The sequence below is a fragment of the Microcebus murinus genome, chromosome 20, assembly GCF_040939455.1.
Source record: "Microcebus murinus isolate Inina chromosome 20, M.murinus_Inina_mat1.0, whole genome shotgun sequence".
In the NCBI taxonomy this organism is placed as follows: domain Eukaryota; kingdom Metazoa; phylum Chordata; class Mammalia; order Primates; family Cheirogaleidae; genus Microcebus; species Microcebus murinus.
This window is the reverse complement of record NC_134123.1, coordinates 6718113-6735988: the sequence shown is the minus strand read 5'-3', so window position 1 is coordinate 6735988 and position 17876 is coordinate 6718113. Positions and strand designations below refer to the sequence as shown.

The following is a 17876-nucleotide window of genomic DNA, read 5'->3' as shown; positions in this document are numbered from 1 at the left end:
TATGATCATATAAATAAATATGGAAAAATATTTCATGAAATCCAACACCCATTCATCATAAGAACTCTCAGCAAACCAGGGATAGAAGGGAATTTCCTTAACTTGATAAAGTCTATTTAAAAAACCCTTATAGCTAACATACTTAATGATGAAAAACTAGGTGGTTTCTTTCTAAGATCAGGAACAGGGTAGTGATGTCTGCTCTTACCAGTCTTATTCAGCATCATACTGGAATTCCTAGCTAATGCAATAAGGCAAGAAAAGGAAATAAAATTAGGAACAAAGAAATAAAACCATCTTTCTTCACAGATGACGTAATCATCTATATAGAAAATCCCAAGGAATCAATTTTTTAAAAAGTCCTTTAGCTATTGTATTAAGCAGTGATATAGCAAGGTTATAGGATACAAGGTTGCTTTATAAAACTAAATTGCTTTCCTATATACCAGCAATGAACACGTCATATTTGAATTAAAAACACAATACCATTTACCTTATCACCAAAAAAGAAAATGAAACATTTGGGTATAAATCTGATAAAATATGCACAATATTACAAAACTTTGATGAAAGAAATCAACGAAGATCTAAACAGATGGAGACATATTTCATGTATATGGATAGGAAGATTCAATATTGACAATATGTCTGTTCTTCCCCAATTGATCTATAAATTCAGTGCAATCCCAGTCAAAATAGACCAACAAGTCATCTTATGGAAGTTGAAAAACAGATTCTAAAATTTGTATGGAAATGTAGAAGACAAAGTATAGTCAACAAAGTATTGTAAAAGAACAAAATTTGAGAACTGACACTAACCAACTTCAAGATTTATAATAAAGCTAGAGTAATCAAGACAGTGTGGTATTGGTGAAAAAAAGAGACAAATATATGAATGGAACAAAATAGAGTGTTCAGAAATAGACTTATGCAAATACAGGCAACAGATCTTTGACAAAGGAGCAAAGACGATTCAATGGAGAAGGACAGTCTTTTCAACAAATGGTTCTGGAACAACTGCACATTTACATGCACAAAATGAATCTAGACACAGACCTTACACTTTCCACAAAAATTAGCTTAAAATAGGTAGGCCTAAATGTTAATTGCAATATTATAAAACTCCTACAAAATAACATAGAAGAAAATCTAGTTGACTGGGTTTGGCACTGACTTCTTAGCTATAATACCAACATCATGATTCATAAAAGAAAAAAATTTAATAAGTTGGACTCATTAAAATGAAAAGCTGCTCTGGAAAAAGACACTTTCAAGAGAATGAAAAGACTACAAAATGGGAGAAAATATTTGCAAATCACATATTTGATAAAGGACTGGTATCCAAAATATACAGACCTTTTAAAATTCAACAATAAAAAACAGCCCAATTTAAAAATAAGCAAAAGATATGAATAGATGCCTCACCAAAGAAGATGTGCAGATGGCAAGTAAGCATATAGGAGGATGCTTAGCACCGTATACCATTATGGAATTGAAAATTAAAATGATAATGAGATGTCATTACACACCTATTTATTAGACTGGTAAAAATCCCAAACACTAACACCACTGAATTCTGGTGAGGATGTGGAGCAACAGGAACTCTCATTTATTCCTGCTGGCAGTACAGAATGGTACAGCCATTGTGGAAGACAGTTTGGCAGCTTCTTACAAAACTAAATATATTCATACCATACAATCAGTAGTTGTTCTTGATATTTACCCAAATGCATTGAAAATTTATGTCCAAATAAAACCTGTACACAAATGTCTATATGGCTTTATTCATAATTGTCAAAACATGGAAGCAGCCAATATACCCTTCAATAATTGAATGAATAAATAAATAATGGCAAGTCCATACAGTGCAACATTATTGTGCAATAAAAAGAAATAAGCTACGAAGCCAAGAAAAAACATGCAGGAACCTTGATACATATTGCTAAGTGAAAGAAGCCAGTCTTGAAAGGATATATACTGTATAGTTCCAAGTATGTGACATTCTGGAGAAGGCAAAACTATGGGGACAATAAAAAGATGAATGTTTGCCAGGGGCTTGGACAAAGAGTGAGACGGAGGTTTGAATGAATGGGTGGAGCAAGGGATTTTTAGGGCAGTGAAACTATTCTATATGATACTATAAAGGTGGATATATGTTATTATACATTTATAAAAACCCTTAGAATGTGCAACACCAAAAGTGAACCCTAATATAAACTATGGACTTTAGTTACTAGTAATGTATCAATATTGGCTCATCAGTTGTAACAACAAATAACAAAGGAAATTATGCACGGGAGTGGAGGGGGGAATGAGGTGGCTGAAGGGAATTCAATGTACTTTCTCTTCAATTTTTCCAAAAACCCAAACTGCTCTAAAATGAAGTCTATTAATTTTAAAAAACTATATAACAAGAAAATAAATAAACATTATAAAGAGATACCAAGGCCGAATTGTTTTATAGGTCACTCTTTTTAAACTTTTAGGGGAAGCTAATACCTTCTTTATCCAAATAATGCTAGAATATGGAAAAACGACATATCTTCCTAATCCCTTTGAAAAAATACCAAACCAAATAAAAACCACACTTAAAAAGAAAACTACAACCAAATCTTACTTATAAATGAAGATGCAAACATTTAACACAATTTTAGCAAACAGAAAACAGCCATGTCTTAAAAGAAAAAAATTTTTAAGATGTTTTAGTTTTTATTCTAAAAGTTTTTAGAAAGGATCAATATGTAGAGACTATATTAAGGAGAATTTGAGGTCAAATCTGTTGAGGAAATATGCTCTTGGCAATTTACCATGCACACTAACATATCAAACATTCTAAAAGCCTGCAGTAAAGAAACTTGTTTTTGGTTTAAACCAGTTTTGGTTTGAACACACTGAGGCAAAAGCAAGTTAGAATTAGTACAAAATCAAAAGTTTAGAATATTTTGAGTGTGATTGCAATATTCTTTACTGTGGCATAGTGGAAAGAAAACAGTATTAAATATTTGCAGTTTTAATGTTTGTGTAATCTTGGGTAAACTTTCTTTCGGGCTCTGTTTACTCTTTCATGTTGTATTATGGAGTTATTGTGAAGATTTAGAGTCAGTATCAGAAGGTACTTGAAAGCAGGCTTTAGGGTGACCTGGTGGAGTTGAAGCCTGCCTATGGTCCTTGGTTGCTACAGAAGCTTAGGGAACTTCCCTCCTGTTGACCCTCCCTGCATTCCCTCCCTCACTTTATTCCTTTTCTTTTCCTTCTTTTTTGTGCAAATTTTATACAGGTGATACACTCATATGTGTCAAAACACAGGACATTTTTTATAAAATTTCAAACAGTGAAATGCCTTTGTCTTAACCTTGTTCTACATCTGCCCAGTTCCCCTGAGCCATAGGTACCTAGTGTTCTTAGTTTCCTACGTACATTCCAGATTTGCCTTATGAAACTCAAGAAAAAAAAATTGAGATTCATATTTTATGCAAAAGGTGGAATTTTATGTACATCATACTGCATTTTTTTTCACTTAAAAATATATCTTGAAGACCTTCAGAAAAGGCAAGTATCCTGAATTATCAGGAAGAGTTCAATGTAATCACAAAGGTTTACATATGGAAGGCTCCTGTATTGCTTTTATTTTTTATCCAGTTTTATGGCATTTCTATGGATGTATTATAACTTATTTAACCTATTTATGGACAAAACAATGTTTTCAGTCTTTTCTATTACAAATAGTGCTAAGCTAAATGGCCCTGTACATAAGGAATTTTACATATTTGCAAACGTATCAGTAGGAAAAATTCTCAGAAGTGGGATTAGGTCAAAGGGTTCATACATTTGTAATTGACAGACATAGACAAGTTTATTACCTTCTCTTAGCTGTAGTTGCCTTCATTTATAAAGCAGGGATAATTATACCTCATGGAGTGGTTTTGAGGATCAAATAATGTGCTGTGTAAAGCACTTAGAATTAAACAAATTTTACTGTTTATTATTAATATTAGATGATATAATACTGTAAATTGCAAAGTGCTAGGCATAGCTCTTTGAATACAGACTATTAGTGTTATCAAACTCCATAAGCACTAACTTGGGGGTGGCACATAAAATAATGCTTCAATGACTCACCTAATGAACAAGTAGGAGTTCTTTGCAGTTAGCATATTTATATGTTAATTTTGCTGCTAACTTGCTTAAAAGTTTTTTTCCTCTAAAATATGTTAAACACCTTCCCAATTATCCAGATTATGACAAATTGAGAAATAGTACTGCTCTAATGACAAGTTGTCCTTCTCTATTAAAATAACTAAAGCTTTGTTTCAGCTAAAACAGTCCAAATTGAAAGTTGTCCGAAAGTGTTATCAGAAAGAACGTAACCTAATATGTCATTGGATAATTTTCATAGCTATCTCTGTGGTCGGCAGATGTGTACCTAATCCTGAAGAAGATAAATATTCCAACTGGGGAAAAAATCCCAACTCAAAGAATTCAATTCTGCCATTATTAAGATTTCCATGAAATAATTCAAAAATTGGTAAAATTTGTAAAAGCTACACACCTTATACATGCCTACATATCATATAGGAAGTGCCCATTGTATAACCATTATTGTTATATGCACTCAAAGATTATTATTTTCTGTTATGCTATTCATGTGCAGGATAATTTTAGGGACCCCCAGATGGATAAAACCACACCCACAAAATAATAAATTTCTAGCTATAATTAGCACTTTACAAAACTGTCAATTGAGAGATTTATTTGAATGTCACAAATTGTGGTATTTTGAAATAATACTGGACCAGGATTTGAAGGTCTCTTTGGTATTCAGCTCTTATTGTAAAGAACAGAAACAAACAATATTGGTAGGATATGAAGGCATCTCATGAAGATCAAGGGCAAAAATTACAGTTGACTATCAGGAGGGTTTATAAAAACAGTAGCTCCATTCTACAGGTTTGATGGTTCCTGCCCTCTGCTGCCCTGAGCAGCTTCTCTCAATATAATGGCATTTAAGTAGATTGTACTTTGATATAATTGCTACTCCAAAAAGGTATCTTCCTAACTGCATGCAGCTTATTCTACAAGGAAAAAACTCTTTAAAAACTTCAGCACCAACAGAATAGTACAATGGAAAGAATATCAGACTAGACAGTGGTTAGTAACCCGGGGATCCTGGCCTATCTCAACCATGGTCTTGCTGTGTTCGTAGGAAAATGCCATGTCAAGTACTCTGACCCTTAGTCTTATTTTCCTGCCACATTTGCAAAAATAGTTATTCTCTAAATCTATCTCAAATATGCCTTTTCTCTCTCCTGAGTACTGGAGCTTTAGACTTATCTTGTCAGTTGCAGTTTCAGCCTTGTTTCTCTCTCTAGCCTGAGCTCGCTGCTGGAAGAGTGTGGTCAATAGACTAGAAGAATGAAGATTCAAACATGTTTGCATTTTTTAGGTCTAAATAATAAGCTTTATGATGACACCTTGGATAGAGGTGTGTATTATAGCAGAAGGAATTCAGCGGGTAGAGAGTTGGAACATTCACTTTTCCACACATTGAAGCCAAATTTCTTATGTAAAATCTAAGTTGACTTGTCTAAGACTCAATAAGGAGGTCTTGGCTACACCTATAGATTTGGTAATCATGAGAGTGTGGGAGGTGGTAAAGCCATGAGAGCGAATGAAATACCCAGGGAGAGCATACACTGAAAAAAGAAAATACAAGCAAATAATTTGATAGATGTCTTATACATGCCCGCCCCGCCCCAACAAACAAACAATTCCAGCCACACAAACAAAAACAGAGCCTGGGACAATGGTTTGCATGCAGTTAGTTTATTTGGGGAAGGAACACTGCTCAAGGAACAGGAGCGAGACACTGTTGGAGTAGGAGAAAGGAAGAAAAGCTAATTAAGTGTGGTCAACAAGCTGTTCATGGCTGTGGGCAACTGGAGCTGGATTCCTTGGAGCTGAGGAGCCATGAGCAATGCACCTCAGAGGGGAGGTTATCTTTCCACCAGCTCTGTCCCCCATGGGGTAAAGGTTAACCCACGTACCGTTAACTCCTTCAGGTTTTCCAGAGTCAGAATGACTCAGCGAGTTTCTGCAGACGCAGAGTAGCCCTGGGCTTCTCTCTTGTTTGTTCATTCATTGATTTCATTGCTTTTCATTGAATATGCTCTTATTTTAAATGTCCATGTGCCAGACACTAGGGAGTGGTTAAAGGTTAGAGTTTCTTTCTTTGATATCCAATAGGGATGGGTCAATATTGGCATGGAGAAATCCACAGTGGGTGGAAGAGGTGAAGAACTTCACATCTGGTGGCCATCAACCCAACTTTTATATTCACACATATCCTAAATCTCCTTTCCATTTTGCCCTCCACGCTTAATTACTTTCAGCTATTCCTGTTAAAGGCGGTGGTGGCAGGGGTGGAGGGGTGAGGAGTGGGGAGGGGGGAAGTGTTTGGGTTGAGTTTTAAAAGTGGTTTGTCTGAGGCCAGCTGTTTCACAGTAATGATTAATAAGTCTCTTGCATGTTTGTCATAGTTGCCTCTGTGTCTTGATTATTGTACCCTTTGCATATCATCTTCGAAGGCCTGCCTCAGGGTTCCCTGGACGCCTCTGTTCCAGTGCAAGGTGCAACTCAACTGGAAGGACCATTATTTATCGGCTTTTCACTATGTGCCAGGCTATTGTTAACTGTTGTTCTAAGGGCCTTACTTGGAATATTTCATTTACTTTCTATGATAAACCCCTGAGCAAGGTCAATTTACTGAGCCAACCCACAGCTGCTATAAAGACGTGCAGGATAAACCTCATGCCCAACCCGTAACCATAGAAGATTAGACCAAGGACCAAGTTGTCTCTCCCAGTAGTTGAAGTGGGAGGATCAGAGGCTTTTGCGAGTGGAAGGAGGATATGGGCAGCAGAGCCTGGAGAGCCAGGGTCGGGGGCTGGGAGCCAGGCCAGGCCGTTTGTAAGCAGGGGCTGGTGGGTGAGAGAGAGGAGACCAAAAGGCATCCTGGGAGACAGAGCGAGATTCTTCTATTATTAAGAATTTTCAAATTTCTATGAAATCTGGCTGCACTTACAGCTTTTGTGCTCCAAGTGGTTCCCTTGTATACATTCCATTTGAGCTAGCTCGAGAGGGTTTCTGTTCTTCCCAGCCTTGATTAGAACTCAAGCCCACATTATTCGAACGCCAGTTGCATTTGTAAGTGTTTCACATCTATAGAATTATCAGGAGAAAGATAGCTTTTTCTAGTGGGGATGGCTAAGAGCTAAGGGTCAAGTGGATGAATTTTAGTTACAGTACTACTGCTTACTTGCTGTGTGACCTTGGGCAAAACACCCTCTCGGGGCCTCGGTTTCCTGATCTATTAAATGCGGATAATATTATTTGCTATATCTATTTCACAGAAAGAAGGTAATATATATGAAAGTGTTTTAAAAATTTACAAAACAATAGATAAAAGCAAATAATATTACATTTGGAAAAAATAAAATATTCATGGTATGGCCCTTTACACGAGGAATACTTCTAAGAGCTGATCTGGCAATTCAGTTCCAGCAGAAGTTCTCAGAAGTGCTCTGGCTGGGGTGGGATCAAGGGGCCACATGCAGTTCTCTAAATTTTGTGACCTCGTATCTTGTCTCTGCAACCAGAGTTTGAGGTCACTGAGAGCAAGAACTCTATAATATGTGTATCTGCTACTTCCTTAGGACCAAGCACAATCTAGATGTTTGTAAATATGTGTTGAGGGAATATCTGGCTAAAAGGAAAACTAGATAGATGTTGTTCTAGGAAATCTGGCCTTCTATAGAAATCGAAGATGAGTTTTAAGTTCTCTGTGACTGTTCTTATTCTAAGGAAACAATAGGAAAAGATAACCTGTGAGTACACACACATACCGTATGCAAGTGTATGTCTTGAATAGATGCTTTTCTACTGGAGCAAAGCAAATAAAATCAGTGCTACTAATCCTGCCAGCTGGGCGAGAGTCTATTTTAAAGTCTCGATGTTTGTATGTTCACTAGTGTGAATATATGTAGGACACCCTACACAATACTGCTAAGTAGAAAATTTTGCCCAGAGTCATCTTGGAGAGAAAGTGTTCATTTTATCAAGATTTCAATATTCGCTCAGTCTGCATTTACTTGTAAGCCTTACAGAAAAGGTAGAAGAACCTAAGTTTGGGTTTGATGTCTATTATTTCCTTAAAAAGCTAACAACACTTTACATTGTCTGATAATCATGTAGGAACGTATTAAGATTCTACCAACTTCCTCTAACTCATCACGAAGTCGAAAATTTGTTTTTCGTAAACATTTCTGTTGCTTATTCTTATCTCACTTACTGGCTGTGTCAAACACGTTTTTATAGTCAATGAAGAAGGGAAAATCCATGTTTACAGAACATACACTATATGCTAGATCTCATGCAGTCATTGGGGTCAGCCCTGTCTTTACATATGTAGATATATACACATACACATGTATATTTATATATACATACATACATATACATATATAAAGAAATATAAGTTCTATGAGGTTGAGTCACTCCACTAGGTAGTAGTAGCACAGCAAGTTCTAACATAGCTCTGAATCTTCCTGATTCAAACATATTATATCCTTTTCATATGCTAGAAAAATTAAATAATAGAGAAAAAAGATTTCAATATCTGGAAAGTTAGAAATGTAGTGTTATATTAGTCAAAGAAACAGAAATCTAAATACAAAAATGCCCCAATTGATCTGTCTCTTGATGAAGATGAATCAGACATGTGCAGACATGAGCCCTCTGTCGTTAGAGATGCTTGGGCCGTAACTGAACAATCATCTATTAGAGCTAGTTAATATTTGGGGGAGGAGCAGAAGATGGTCTTGATTTTTACTGATGGTCATTCCCAACTTGGATTCTGGAACCAGACTGAATTTATTGGAGACTTACTATAATACCTGTGGGGAATAATGCTGAACCTGGAAGTAGTCTATGTTCTGGAACAGGGGTCAGAAAACTATGCCAAGGGTCAAATCTGGCCTGTCACCAGATTTTGCAAATAAAGTTTTATTAGAATGCAGCCAGCATATTTATTTAAGTTGTCTATGGCTGCTTTTGCACTACAGGAGCAGAGTTGATTAGTTATGACAGAGACTATCTGGCCCATAAAGCCTAAAATAGTTACTATCTGGCCCTTTATAGAAAAAGTTTGCCAATCCTGTAAGAAGTAGATGAGAAAGTATGCTTCTCAGAGCATACTTATCTACTGGGGTTGTTAGGTATATTTGAACTTCTACATATATTTACTTTATCATATTTAGTTTTTAGCTTTTGACCCTTTCTAATGACTTAGTTTCTTCATCTCTAGAGTGGGAATATTATTAATATTCACTTCATTGAGTTGTGGTGAGGATTAAAAATGAATATTTTGCTTAGCTTAAACCTGAACCCCAACCACTGCACTGAACCACTGGAGCAAAATTGAGGAAGAGGAGGTCGATAAAGGCTGGGAAGTAAAGGAATGCTTGTTGCAGAAAGTGTGACTGGAGTTGTATTTTTGAAGAGATGGGTTCGAATAGTGGTGGGGATACAGTTACAAGGCTAAGCCAGTCTCTGATTCTTCTAGCAAGGGGAGTCCTCACACCCTGACCCTACACTTCCACCATGTTTTGAAAGGCCAGAGAGATTTTGCCTGCTAGTTATTCACTTGACCCAGAAAACTAAGTGCCTCTCTAATTTCAATCTGTGCTTTCTATCACTAAGATAAACTAGTAATGATTTGCCAATAAGATGCAATTACAGTGCCTGCTGAGGTCAATATTCAATCAGTGGTTCCATTCTGAGTGCTGCTTTGATCAGCTGGTCAAAAATTTCCTTTCTTTAGATGCTTTGTAAACCATGATTGATTGAGAGGTGTAGGAGTTTAAGATTGGGATATTATTTCATTTTTAATCTAACTTGAGAGCAGCACTTCAAACTCTGCCCAAATGTGACAGAGTCTCCCTTGGGCAACTCTTGCCCGCCCTGAGACCAGAGTTGGCACATTTTCTATTCCACCCGCCATCTCCTTCCCTTCCCCAAATAAAGTATATAAGGGTCAGACTCCAAATAATAGTAAGTAAAGGAGACTGTTCTGAAGGTTTTGTGGGGGGATCAGAACGTCTCATTAATCACTCCATAGCAAAAACAATATTTGTATCTTTTCTTTTATTAAACATTTTTCAGTTCTTTCCTAGTCTCTTCCGATCTGCTTGGTTGCCTTTTTTTCTTTCCTCATACAGCCTTCTAGACTCTATCAGCTAGAACAACCCAGCACCTCCTTCACTTGGGAAATCTTGCTCAAAATAATGAAGCCCTTGTAGACAACCAAACAAGGCTGTTGACTGTTGCCCAGACATACTTTGTGGGAGTGCTGACCCAGGCCACCACACGAGGACATCTGATGATTTATAGGAAGAGAGCAAAGTCTGGGTGAGAATCAATGTACATAAAATTTTGAAACTTTGTCCCAGGGACCCAAAATGATTATCTTCAATGGATCTTAGTGTTGGCTTGGGTAGTGATCAAAGTAGAATGCTTGATGGTTTGTGGCCCACCCTCTCCCTGCCTCAATCTCTCTCTCTCTCTCTCTCTCTCTCTCTCTCTCTCTCTCTCTCCAACTAAACTTATCTGCAAGTCTAATGTAAGCTTAATTCAAAGGTAGAATTTTCATCTTAGTTTTGATATGAATTCATATTTACTTAAGATTTATAATCAGAGGCTGTAAGTAGCTGGTGGTAACTCTTCCATGCAGCTAACATTTTATTATTTTATGTTTAAAATTTAAATCTTTAATCCATCTGGATTTTAGTTTTGCAATGCAACAACATATCTTAAATTTAAAGCATCCATTTCTTCCAGAAATCTCTCTTATAGGAATCTATCCTAATGAAATAACAGCCAGACTGTAATAAACAAGGATATTTACCACATTATTTAAGGCAAAAGCAAAACATAACACATATGGATGTTCATCAGTAGGGAAACATTGAATAAAGTATGATATAATCCTATTATGGAATATTAAATGTTTCCTAAAATGGATAAGTTAAATCTCTATTGACCTAGAAGACTGACAACATTGCATTGCCATGTGAGAAAGGCACCAAATGACAATAACAACTCCTAATCCTTTATATCAATGTTTATTTTTTTTAAATGTAGAAAGATGTGACTGGAAAAACACCAGACTTGTATATGGCTTACTTCTGTGCGAGATAGAGGTAGGATTAACATTTTCTTTATATGGTTTTATATTATTTTGCTGGTTTTAATGGTAGCGGACACATGCCAATTTTGTAACTTGATAAAAGATTTCAATTGACAAAAAAGTTTTAAAAAATAAAGCAAGTAAACAAGTACAAATATTATTTCTCTCCTTGGAAAACTCAGTGTCCGATTCTTTGGGAGCTGCACACGTGCACAGAGAAGAGTCTCGTGTGACCGTCTGCTCGTAGCCAACGTGGGAGACAGCTGAGGCAAGACAGAGGAGCTTAGGTCGGAACTGGTGACAGGAGAATCCTAGAGCGATTAGTCTTGGATTATAGTGACTTTACCTTCATTTCCTCCAATAATAAAGTCCTGCTTTATTAATAATAAATAAGTTCCACTTGCACTCACTTCCCTGGTATCACTTAACCCACTGAGGATTAAGATGGCTCCAACCCAGCAATTTTACAGCAAATGTTTAACCTTTTTCTGCTGACTTCTGGATTTAAGTTATTGCTATACCTGCCAGAGATTTTTTAAAAAAGGATCAGACCTGGAGAGCCTAAGACAGGTTTCAGCTGAGCCTCCTGGTACCATTTATGTGACCTTGGATAAATAACGGCCAGTCCCAGATTCACCTGCTACAGAACGGGGACCCGGAGTGCCCTGCGGCAGATCTCACCCAGGATAGCCGTTAGGATGCTTGAAGGAAGGATGAGGGTTGCAAAAGTACTTTGTAGTTTTTACAAATTCTAAATACTATAAACTATCTCATTTCTCTGATAATTTTTCAAAAAATTTATCAGTTTCTATGATTACCTTCCTTTTGAAAACTTCAAGTTACTTCCTTCCTGTGTGAGGGTCCCAGTAGAAAACAATGTTGGCTTTTGGGTCTTTCTGCCTGTAGTGCTTGTGTAAGAGGGCAGAGTTCAGGACTGCTGGTGTTGGGGACAACTCTGCAGACCCACAGAAGAGAATTGCAGGGTTTTGCCCACTGGGCAAGGACGAGCTATTCCCATGACCTCCTCCATTATTACTCAATAAGCCTATGGTTTTAATTTATTAACCACTAATTCATTGGCTCTGACGTTATTTTTGTGGTTGCTGTTGTCCACTGGGTAACAGCAAGAAAATAATCCCTTTCTGTACTATTTTCAGTTTGTACTTAGATGCAGAATCCGTTGTTTTTTCTTTGTACCATCTTAGGTTAAACATCCTAGTTTATACAATTGCTCCCTCTTTAAAGATAGAGCCAGAGGCATCGTCTTAATAACTGGCTTGATCTACATGTGAAGATGGGTATCTTCAAAAGCACAGGTGTGTTTTGACAACCTATTAATCAACATTAAGCTATTATCTACAGGTAACTCATCACCTGTACATGCATTCTCTTCTTTAATCGTCAAAACAGAATGCTTGGAGGGAGTACCCAGTTTGCCCAAGGTCACATTGGAATTGGGCGACAGAGTCTGGACCTCCCTCATTATTATTAGATGAACAACCTAAACTATTAATATTTTAACACAGAGTTACAGGACTGAATCACTTTGACTGAATTAACAATTTCTATCAAATAGACTCAAGGGACAACTAGCTTGACCAGTTTCTAGCCTGTGTAACCCAAGGAGACTTATTTTATCTGGGATGTCTCAGATGATCTAATAAGTATTCCAACTGTTAGTCAAACTTAGTCAGCCATGGAATTCTTGAAGACCATTTCAGGAGAGTAGGTTTTAAAAAACATGTTTCAGGGAAAGCTACCCCAGCTAACATTGGACTCTTGTATCAGGACTGATACTCCCTTTCTTCCTCCTTCCCTCAATTCTAGAGACCCTTGCTTAGCTCTTGTAATGGGCAGCATTTAAATATAGCTTCTCTTTTGCGTGCATACGTTATTGATTCATTTTAGTTGTAAAGAAATGGGAATTACCAAGTGTTCTTTGTGCCTGCGATCTGGTGTTCTTTTGTCAAAAAGCGCTGAGGCTTGTTGTTCTAACTGCTCTCATGTTCGCATTGTATTTTTCATAACAAAGCATATTTATTGTCGTCCATCCAGATTTTGAGCTCTGTGCGGTTTTTGGCATTTGCCATTTTGAGGAGGAGCAGAGAAGAATGGCTCTGCCCTGGTGCACTTGAACAAGGTTGCTAAAAATGACCAGGCCTGTCTCCCCTTAGCCTTGCGTGTTTCCAGTGGATTTTTCAGTGCAAATTCTAATCAAGGACGGTGTGGAGACTGCTTGCTGGCTGGATACTAATTTTCTCCCCATGGAAAAAGGGAACTGGGAGATGGATCACTGGGTGTTTACCTTACACAGAGAATGTCGCCTGCATTCATCTATCTTCCATTCAGTCTCCCTTCAGAAGGACATTAAGAGTAAACCCCACTCTTCTGACTGCAAGTATCACTAGTGACAGCTTTGCAAGTGGTCTTAACAGCTTGTCAGGAAACTAATCAATGTAGCTTTTCACAAAGGAATCTACTTGATCAATATCACCAAGCAAGCCCAGACCTAACAAACAGATCACATAAAGGTTTTCATGATCAATAGAAGTTATACAGAAAATAAATTATTGGGTATATGTCAATGAACATATTATAAATGCCTCCTGCTGATAGCTCTTTCTCTGGGAGTTATAGTAATGTGCTAAAAGTGATAGAAGAGACAGTGTGTGCCTGTCAGACCCTTAGAGGCATGTTCTCAACACGGGATATACATACACAATTAGTTTAGAAGATGTAACTAGTTTTGAAGGAAAATTGGTTTCAATATTTGTCATTCTAATTTTTTCCGCACTAAGCAGATTGTAAATTTTTTGATGAATGGGATTAATTTGGTGTCTCACTACCATGGACATGGGCATTTAATAGGATGGGTATGTCAGTACATTCTTGCTGAGTTGACCATCCTCCCCTGTGCTTCCCCAGGAACTAGGGTTAATAGCAGGAGGTCGCCCCTGTCATCTCCACCATCTGCCTTTTCCCCCAGACTTCTTGGGGAAACCCCAATTCTAAATGTTGTAAACTTTCCTGATAAAAAGTCTGGAAGTATAGACATTAGGAGATGCTGAAATCCCTGGAAATAAAACTTAAGGCACAGATGTACTGCAATAATACATTGAGACGTTACTCAACTTTTTTCCTTCTGGTGTTTTATGTCTCTACCACCTGTCTTGCTTCATAACAAATTAAAACAACTTAGTGATATAAAATAACTACTATTTTGTTTACTTGTGATTTGTGGTCAGCAATTTGGGCTGGGATCAGCAGTGAGATTTTCTGCTGGTCTTGCCTTGGGTCATTCATGTGTCTTTAGTGGTTTTGTGGCTCACCTGGGCTGAAGCCCAAGATGACCTCACCCACGTCAGGCAGTTGGTGCTGGCCGTCAGCTGGGCCTCTCTCTTCCTCTCTTCTCTCTTCAGGGAGGTTAGCCTGGGCTTCTTTTACATCATGGTACTGCATTCCAAAAGAATGAAAGTGAAAGCTGCAAGAAATTTTAAGGTCTGTCCTTAAAAGTCACATGATATCAATTCCTCTACTTTCTCTTGGTCAAAGTAAAACATAGGCTCAGCACAGACTCAAGAGAAGGGGAAATACACCCCACTTCTTGTTGACGGAGCAGCAAAGTCACATTGCAAAGGGGCAGAGAAAGTGGATGGGAAGGGTTACTGCAGCCATCTTCACAAAAAAATCTACCACAACTTTCTTCTGTTCCCCCCCTGCCCACCTAATACACATCACCCCACCTCATTCAAGAAGCTAGGTGTTCTCTTCTCCAAAAGCGGCCATAGCAGAGAGGAGATGAAAGAGTGGGTCTCTTCCAGATTTTATATTTTAAAGGACTAAGCCTTTATGGTATGGGATAAACAAGGCATAGACAAACTGTTAGGATGAAATATATATATATATATGAATGGTACTGTACAAGGAAGAAATATTTTGAGTCAGCTTCTCCACAGACTAGATAAAATTTCCTTGAGCTGGGAATGAAGGTTAAGGTCAAGGAATATGCAGAGAGTAGGATCCAGGTAACTAAGGGAGAGTCCTGAGACAGAGATGGTCAAGCCTCAATGTCATGAAAGAAGCAAAGTAAATCCCACAATACCAAGCGTGTCTCGGAAGCAGCCTGAGAGCCACCCAACCTGAAGGAGCCATGGGTCAAAGGGAAAATGGAGACATATGTCTTAGAGGATATCTGCATAGATAGGAAATACAGAGAACCAAATGCCTCCCCTCCCACTCCCTTCCATTCTGCCAATACCTTCAATCTGCTTTCTCCCAATCAAACCCTAAACCTTCCCTGAGGGAAGATGAAGAGCCAAGTTGGCTGAGATTACATTCCCATTACCTTAGTGAGATAGCAACTTTATGTCTGCATATCTTGGTTAATTCCATGATCGCATCTCTTGAAGCTGTGCTATTGAAGGTTCTGATCAAACATGCAGGTGGAATTTCTGGGTAAAGACCAATAAAAAGAGCTCCTTTGCAAAGGAAGCTTATTTAATGGCCTTTTAAGAACCTGGAATTTGTGTTTATTCTTTCCATTTAATTGAAGAAGGATGAGAACCCAAACATGAATTTCCCCTATACATGACTATGGAGCAGATAGCGTTCATCCTGTGACATCTGGTCTAACAGTTCAGTTCAGCATGTTTCCCCCAAACTCACATTCTTAAATTGAACAAATATTTCTGAGCACCTATTATGATCTAAGTGCTGTGGAAGATACAAAGGTGAGCAGAAAAGAGACTTGGTCTTTGCCCTTTTGGAGTTTAGAATGTCCAAGAAGGGCTTCTTAAAGAAATACCTTTATAAGTTCCATTCTTGGAGACAACCGTATGGTCCCAAGTGGTCTGTACAACTCCTGCAAGGAAGGTACCACAGAGTCACCATAAGGGAACCATCAGAACGTCCTTGACACTGACCTTCCCTGGGACAAACCAGATTAAACTGGCTCACATCTGGCAAATATTTTCTATAGCCAAAACCAAAACACAATTAATTACCAATATTTACCATGGTCAAACACTGTGCTACAGGATTTACCTGTATTATATTCCTTAATCTCTTCAACACACCTGACTAGTTTTTCTCAATTCTGTGCTCCACCTGCAAGGGTCCACTCGGAAATTACCTGTAATGAACATTTCTTTTTTTACTTTCATCTTAAAATAAGCAAACACAATTTCGCTAGTCCTGTTAACATTCCTTCAAAACCTTATTCTCTCCTCCTAGATGTAATAAGAGCTGATCTGATTAACTCAGGTTATGTAACAACGGGTAATTATGCTTCAAGGTGAAAACAATTATGCTTTTATACTTTATAGGAAATTAAAGCATGCATACCATGAACAATAATCCAAGAACAAAAACAGGAATACCACAGTGATTTGAGAATTTAGTATCAATTCACCAGTGTATTTTTTATGAGCTATGCTTAACCCCAGTCCAAGTGTGATGAAAACTTACTTATAACTTTCCTTGCTTTTTTAACTTTCAGAGAAACCTGTCAGTTAGCTGGAGAAGGGGGGAGCATTGACATCTGTGAATGAGCACACAGCCTTCTCTCATTGATCATTTCTCCTCTAAGCATCCTCTGGGAAATATGCGTATATAATTCTGGGGGCAAAAATCTTTTTCCTGACAATGAACAATCTGTAGTTATATCCTGGATAAGCCCAGCCAGATTCAAAGATTGGTTAGATGTCAGATGAGAGTTTGGAGGGCAACTTGGTATTTCTCAGGGATGTAAATATCCCTTAGATTTTAAACAAAACAAAAAATGTAAAAAAAAAATTCTGTTAATCTATTTGCTTGTCATCAGAAAAGCAATCTTTGAATGTTTATAATATTTTGATTTTTCAAATAGTAAATGAAGAAGAGAAGTCCTTGAAAGTTAAAGTTTAAAGATTTGTGTGCCATTAACTTGGGGGTAGGCACCTGGGGGAAAGGCTTTCTCCTGCTGAAATTGTTTGGTTTTTATTTCTATTGGCACTGAACAGCTAAATGCAGTCAAGAACTAACTCTGAGGTTGGCAATGAGAAAGCAATGAATGCTCTTAGGGTGTTTTAGTTTCCCCCAAAACAGTCTTAAACACCTTGTAAGGTCTCTACAATATTTCTAGGACATTAAGTACCTTGAAAACCTGACAGGCTGGACTCTCCTACCTGCATATATTATGATAGGGATGCCATTATGAAAGTAGGCAAGCCTGAGTCTGGAGGAATGGCCAAAATCAAGGCTATGGATGAATCTCAGGCTGCACAAGGCTTTCTAGTGACACAGGCATGGGTTCTAATTCCAGCTGCCTCTCTTTCTGGCTACTTAACCTAAGACAAATCACTGGCCTTTCGTACTGAATTTTCTTGTCTGGAAAATTAGAACAATAATGGTGCATACCTTACAGGATTATTGTGGATATAAAAATGGCTTCAATGGATGGAGTTTTCTTAGCAAGATGGTAGAATAGAAGTTTTCTATTATCGTCTCTCCATGGAAAGATGAATTTTGACAATTACCTATGGGCAAAACCACCTTTACGGGAGTCTAAGAGTCCAGTGGAGAAGTTCCAGCACAACATTGGGTCAAAATTTCAAGAATATGTGTATTTAAAAAAAAATTTATTTAACACTTCTAA

The 17876-nt window shown here is 37.6% G+C and overlaps 1 long non-coding RNA gene across 1 annotated transcript in view; it reads left to right on the top strand.

Moving 5' to 3' along the window:
• LOC105875544 (uncharacterized) overlaps positions 1-11608 on the top strand; it is a 175382-nt gene extending 163774 nt beyond the window's left edge. The window contains exons 4-5 of the long non-coding RNA XR_012913671.1: positions 11197-11255; positions 11425-11608. This is a non-coding gene — a long non-coding RNA (uncharacterized LOC105875544). The remainder of the gene's footprint in view (positions 1-11196; positions 11256-11424) is intronic.
• Positions 11609-17876: the final 6268 nt, after the last annotated feature.